Source organism: Pholcus phalangioides, unplaced genomic scaffold, assembly GCF_987345545.1.
Source record: "Pholcus phalangioides strain wild (caught in Gottingen) unplaced genomic scaffold, Ppha-v1.0 ptg000015l_1, whole genome shotgun sequence".
Lineage (NCBI taxonomy): Eukaryota > Metazoa > Arthropoda > Arachnida > Araneae > Pholcidae > Pholcus > Pholcus phalangioides.
Genome location: NW_028301608.1, coordinates 97,327,717 through 97,335,024, shown reverse-complemented (window position 1 = coordinate 97,335,024; position 7,308 = coordinate 97,327,717).

Below are 7,308 nucleotides of genomic sequence, written 5' to 3'. Positions count from 1 at the left end.
TAAATATTTATAATTAATGAAAATATAATAATTTTAGAATTATTAGGACAAAGGAAGCCATTTTGATTTGATAAATGAAATAATTACTTGTAGAGAATTATGCAATCAATTAAAGGAAGTTATTTGAAAATAAATAAAAATTCAAATTTAATGGAAGAAATAAATATAAAAGTAAATATAAAAGTGTTCAGTAGTTTGGGGAACCTTGTTCTATAGACGAGATTACAATGTCATGACTTGGTGGCCCGCGGGCCCCCGGGGGGAACTTTAATTTGGCTCACAATGTCTGAAAGAAGGTTGAAGACCACTGGCTAAATCTTTTTCTTTCTTTCTTTCAACCCGAGCACAACTCCGGTCTATCACCATGATCAATTTACTACCGAGTGAGTTGTACCGGAAGTGTGAGTGCGTGTGTACCTAACAGTCTGAGTGCGTGTGTACCTAACAGTCTGAGCGCTTATATACTGCTGTGTCAGATTTTTCAGTGCTGCCACCTACATTTCAGAACTGAAGTGAGTGAAGTGTAATGATTAAATATTTGTACCGTTTTTAGGTCTGTTGCTCTCTGTGGTGAGACTTTTAAACGGGGAGATTGGCTCGCATTCGCGCCTTGAAGTTGGGAACCACAGAAAACCAACTTCAGCCGACCACCCCACCGTCCTGAACTCGATCGCACACGAACCCCGTAAACATGCCTCTGGGGAATTTATAACGAATAGGTGCATGCCGGAACGTTTTTTGTGTGTATGTATTCGTTGCCCTAATGTATTTATCTTGTTAAAGTTATGCTTGCTTAGTTTTTCACTGATACAGCAATTTGTCTTCCATATTTTGAAGTGAAATGACAAATGGCAGAATTTCGGACTTCGTACTTTAACTACTTTAACAAGGCTTGAAGTTAAATTAAGCACACAAGTTAAATTATTGGCAATATTGAGGATCGGGCCTGTGGGACTAATATAGGTTTACGCCTATGCGAGAGAGAGAGATTTATTGATAAGTTAGGTCTATATGTGATAAATCCGTTGTTATGCATAATAGCCGGTTATTATACATAATTACCAATCATCTTGGTAAGTTTGATAAATACTGAAAAATTATCACTTTTACCGGCAGTTATGCATAATAACCAAGTGTCGATGGTAAATTTGATAAATACTTTGAATCTATCACCTCTATGTGTGATTATGCATAATACCCAAGTGTAACTGGTGAATTGGATAAATATGAAAAAAATTCTAAATGAGTCTAGTATGTATGATGAATATAGTCAACCCCCCGATATAATGATAACATGTTTTACGATCGTCCCCAAATATAATGATATAATACAAGAATGAATTATCATATACAATCATATGAATTATAATTATGATTCATCATGTTTACCAACGACGCGGCGCTTGGGTATTATACATAATTACCGGTAAAAGCTATTAATTTAGGGAAATTTATCAAACTTACCAAAATGTTCGGTGATTGTTCATAATAACCGGTTATTACGTGTGATAACGGGATTTATCACATTTACCGCAACAGATACATTTCATATCAAAGGCACGCGAGCTTTCAATTGTTCTGCAGCCTCCCTGGCTGTTAGGCATGGGTCGAAAAATCCACTTCCTGATGTTTTACCCACATCCGTGGCAAATATGTTCGAACATTTAGTAATGCATATGTTGTTACGACAAATGAGAAAGGCGTATTCCTTATATGCACGTTTGAGGTTTGATCGGGTGCAAAAGAGTTGTATTGGCTGGTTTCGCAATAAGTCACACGTACAATTTTATAGTTGTCCATGAAATTGTTTTCACGCCAGCCTGAAAAAAGCCCAGGCCTTACCTTGCTGTGGCACCTCAAATTATCATCTCTATAACTACAGAATTTGTATTGCACGTTAAAGCAGTAAGTCGCAAGCATTTTAGAGACTCGTGAGATAGGCCAGAAGCTCTACAAGATACATATTTTAGAGATAAAATTACATTTAAAGTATAAAGTAAAGAAAAAAATCTAAAAAAAGTGAAATAGTTTATATAATAAATACATACATCTCTGAAGAAAATGCCTACAGATTAAAATTTTCGGTGATGAAAATTACCAAAACATATGACCGATTGCTTGAAAATGCCTGAAATATGACCAATCACTCGAAAAAGCCTGAAATATGACTTGTCATAGACAAATATGACGTCATAAAAATCCTAGTCCTACTGATACTGTGACTCCCAACCAGTGCGTCACAGCATTTTGGGGTACCTCGAACCCCAATTCGGGAATCCTTGCCTGATGTAGGAGAACCGTTTTTGTTTTTAAGCCTAATCCTATATAGTAGAAATGTAAGAAAATGGTCGCTGCACAGAGAAGTGGGTAAACGATCGTTTCCCGTACCATCTCGTCTTCATCAGAATATCAGACATCAAGTCTCCATGCGGGGGAGAATAAATGACGTTAGCCATTTTCTCCCTCCCCCACCCCGATTTTCAAACCAATTCCTTACCCTGTAAGAAATCTCATCAGAGGTTCATTTCAGCGAACCCCCCGCAAAGAGCTGAATAACGGAAAAACACTGCCTCAGCCAAACACTTTGGAAAAGCGTAGGGCAAGTTCCTGCGGAATAGTTTCTACTAGTCCAAACCTGGCTATCATAAGCTTTGTCATTGAGAGATATATGATTAAGTTCCCGAATACTTTGTCAAGAACTTTGATATGTCAATGGAAACGGTGGTATTTTATTTCAGAAATGTGTTCTGAAATAATATCCCGGGTTATTATTAAGTTGCACAAATTGCGCATTTCAAACCGTCATTGCCTCAAATGTCATGCGCATTTCAAATTTCATAAATTCTGAATTTCCCGTAATTCTAAAATTTTCATTAATGATTAATTCTCATCAATTCTGAATTCTCATCAATTCTGAATTCTCATTAATCATGAATTTTCATTCTTAATTTCTATTAATTCATTTCTATTAATGAAATAAATTTTCATTAATCTTAAATTTTTACTGATTTTGAGCGCTCATCCAAAATTTTAATTTTTATTAATTCTTGATTTTCAACTAATTCTAAATTTTCCTGAAAATTCTGTATTTTCAACCGACTCTAAACAAATTTTTTAATTTTTTTTTTATTAATTCCAAATTTTTATTAATTCTGAATATACATCAATTCTTGTTTTAAACTGATTCTGAATTTTTTAAATTCTTGTTTTAAAACTAATTCTAAATTTTTATTAACTCTGAATTTTTTACTAATTCTGAATTTTTTATTAATTCTGAATTCTCAACTAATTATAAATTTCTATTAAATCTAAGTGCAGCGAAATAAAAGTTTCTGCTAGCACTTAAACCTGTCTATATCATAAGCTCTATCATTGAAACGATGTTTAAGTTTGCGGATATTTTGTCAAGGACTTTCATATGTCAATGGAATCACCGGTATTTCCACTCAGAAATGTGTTCTGAAATAATACCCCCCGGTTATTATCAAGTTACACAAATTGCGCATTTCAAAATGTCCTCGGAAGTTGCATAAAATTTCCTCCAAGAGAGTACTGAGAGAATCTTTTCAACTTTAAGGAACGTCTTCCCTCTTAACTCCGGACATGAGCTCTAATTGCACTTTACTTGTGTTTGCTTCCTCCCATTTTACATCGAAATGAAGTTGAAACCACGTACGTGGAAAGAATAAATTACACTCGTGTGTGTTGTTCGTTTCAAAGTTCACGTGGTTCCCACGTAAATATAATTTGCGGCCCTGTGTACGTATATAAATATTCTCGAGCAGCTTTTCGAGCTTTACCGCGTTTCACAACGCAAGATGGCGAAATTACAAATTTTGCAAACGCTTTCACCCACGAAATAACGAATTGGTATCTCTTTTATTACGATTATAACATAGGTCTATATGATTACGATTGCGGCATTCTCGAGTATTGAAGATTTATGTCTGAAATTGCTTCGGGATGTTGCAGTATTGAGCGGAAGGTGTATATGTGAGTTAAAGAGTACTACCATATCTACCACTCAGAATATGGAATTATTAATACGAAAGAAAGATTGTAATTTAGAGTAATGATAAAGACTGAAAAATATTATTTCTATTGGACGAAGTCGTAAAAATTATTTGCTAAAGATTTTGATTTTTCATCGGGACACACTCAGATATGATTAAGTCATTGATTATCGTGATTTGATAGTCAGTTTTGAAATTATTTCTTTCACTAATTTTGAATTTTCATTGATTACGAGTTTTAATTGATTATAAATTGCAATTTATTCTTTATTTTCATTAATTTTGAGTCTTCAACTAATTCTGAATTTTCAAATAATTCTGTGACCTCACCTTATTCTGAATTTTCAAATAATTCTGAGACCTCACCTTATTCTGAATTTTCAAATAATTCTTAGAGCTCATCTAATTCTAAATTTTCATCAACTTTATATTTCCACAAATTTTGAATTTTCAATTAATTCGAAATTTTTATTAATTCTCTATTTTTTATTAATTCTAAATTTCCAACTAATAGATTTTAACATATTATTTTCTGAAAATAAATTCTCATTGCAACACACTCAGACATGATCCACTAAGTGACTATCGCTTTCTACTTTATCAACACGATTTGCTATTACTATGTGTAATAAATAGAATTAGAAAGAAGAGAGATCACACTATGTAAGGGATCACCTCTGTTGAGTAATAAACAAGAGTTTTGTATGACCAATGATGTCCAGTGAATCGGATACCACCTCCGTTTTCCGATTGTAATTGCAGGCAGAAGCCGTACGAAACTGTTTTTTCATTGTTATTGGTTCGGCTGGTGATTATGTGTAGTCTACATCAAAGTCCGATATCAATATCATCTTCAATAAATATCTGGATAAAAATAACCGAAATTAGAAATCATATTGGTAATTCAAGAAACAGATGCACTAAATTTATATTGCCAAAAGTCTGTGTCCTTTGTGGAATTTACACATTTTTTCTAGAATTTTTAAATCTCTCTCTAAATTTTTTCTCTTGAAATTTCGATCATTTAACCCTTGTGTTTGCGCTCATAATTTTCAGTGTAAATTTAATCTCGAGTACATTTAAGGGACCGACAAAAAATTAAATAAGAAAAAAACATCTGATCAACTATGTAATATAAAGATCTCGACAATATCTCAAGAATGGGAAATATCTCTTCGTAAAATCTCTGTCAATCCGCTCGACGGTCAGCATATGTAAATCGGATGTATAATTTTAGTGATAAAGTTAGGAAGACGTATTGTTCGAAGCCTATTTTATATTCCGAACTTCTGCAAAAAGTTCTTTCAGATTTATACAATTTTAATAGAGCCAACGGAATTCAGTACGGATAGAAGTAAGAGGAAACGTAGAAAAGAATTATAACTACGTATTATACGCTGTCCTGCGAGTGCTAATCAGGCTTTTATCTATGAAAGGATGGCGTCACTCTCCGCTACCATGCGAAGGTTTTAACAACTGGCTGTTGCGAAGATGAATTTTTGGAAAGAGAAAATTCAACTGCCTTTACGGGGAATCGAACCGACGTCCTTTCGCTTTCCGGATGAACGCCCTAGACCACTAGACTAAAATATCGTTCATGCCATGCCGACATTCCAACGGGCTTGGGCAATTCCAGCAGGACCATGCGACACCACACATGCCCGTGTAACCTGTTTTGCCGTATCGGGAAAATTCCTGGTTATTTTTTCCTCGATGTGTCATTTGTAAAAGGGCTCTCTCAATCTTTCCTTGGAGCTCGTGTGCACTGCATCCTTTCATAAGTCGTCATCTGGTGGCAGCGTCAACAGTTGTGAGCTTGGCCTGAGTTAGGTCCGGCCGTCCGTGTACGGTCCCTTTCAGTGCACACGAGCTCCAAGGAAAGATTGAGATATCCGTTGCCTCTGTTGTATAGTGGTCTAGGGCGTTCCCTCGGAAAATGGAAGGGCGTGGGTCCGATTCCTCGCAAAGGGAGTTGAATTTTCTCTTTCCAAAAATTCATCTTCGCAACAGCCAGTTGTTAAAAGCTTCGATTTTTATCTAATCAACCGTCCGTCGCGTCGTACAGGTATGATTCCAATTTAAAATATGCTTAGTTAATTTTTCACATATATTTGATCGATCGCCATCTTGCGTAATTTCTATGATTTATGAAATACATTTGAATATTTATTGAACATTCAACCATTTTTCCAGAGGTAACCCATGTCCGTAAGGACCAGTAGCCGATATAGCCGTAAGGCGATGTGGTCTGAGTGCCTCCCGGCTCCAAAATCCAATTTTATAAAATTAGATTAGAGGTCGCTACCACACCTCATGACCACGAGGGCTACATATGGCCCGTGGGCCATAGGTTGAACATTATATTGTAAGGATTTTTCTGTTCCTCAATAAAGCTTGTTTTACTTCACAGCTACCGAATATTTTACTGAAAAATAAAAAATAAAATATTTCCGACAAAAAATTTCGGAAATATTTTGCACAAATACAGGAATCCGAATTGAAAATAAATTGGTGAAACACAGGAAAATAGAGAGATATACAATATACGAAGATTCCTCCGTCACATAAACGATTCCGTAGAAAACAAATGCGACAAAAGAGAGCACCGCGTGTGGGAGAAGGGTCTTCGGTAAACCCCCCTCCAGAGAATAAACTTGTAAAATGTCATCTTTTCTTTGGTTTCATTAATATCGATGCGCATTTTGTTCTAGTGGCTGTTATGGCGTGAGTGGAGGATGACGGATCATAGCTTTGAGCTTTCAGTTTCTATGCACAGGGAATCGATCCACGGATCTTTCAACTTTTAGTACCAAAGTCTTTCCTTTCCTGTCTATCTAAGGGAGAGGAGGAAAACGAAAAAAGTCTGTTTATGAGAAGATGAATCCTTTTGATTTATTCATCCATGTCCATTCTTTTTCCCGGACAAAAAAAAAATAAAAGAGGAAAATTGTTGGTTGGTTGGAGTTTCTCCCCACAATAACATTTCTGTGAGGGTGAATTTCCAATGACGCGTAAGGATATTGGTTTTTAGCCTGGATCTAAGAGCATGGAGGGGGAAAAAGAAACACTTGGGACATTCTTGGATGGTAATAACACCGTCTATCCTAAAAGAAAAACAGTTTTTTTTTGGGAGGTTTGAGGGAATATCTTAGAACATGGTCCACTCTAAGAATCTCCTTTCAATCCTCCCAGACAGATAGGTATAAAGACTGTGGTATCATTGAGCGTTTGAAATTTTGCAATGCTAATCGAAGGATACCAGTTCCTGGATAACACTTCAAGGAAAGTGATTCAT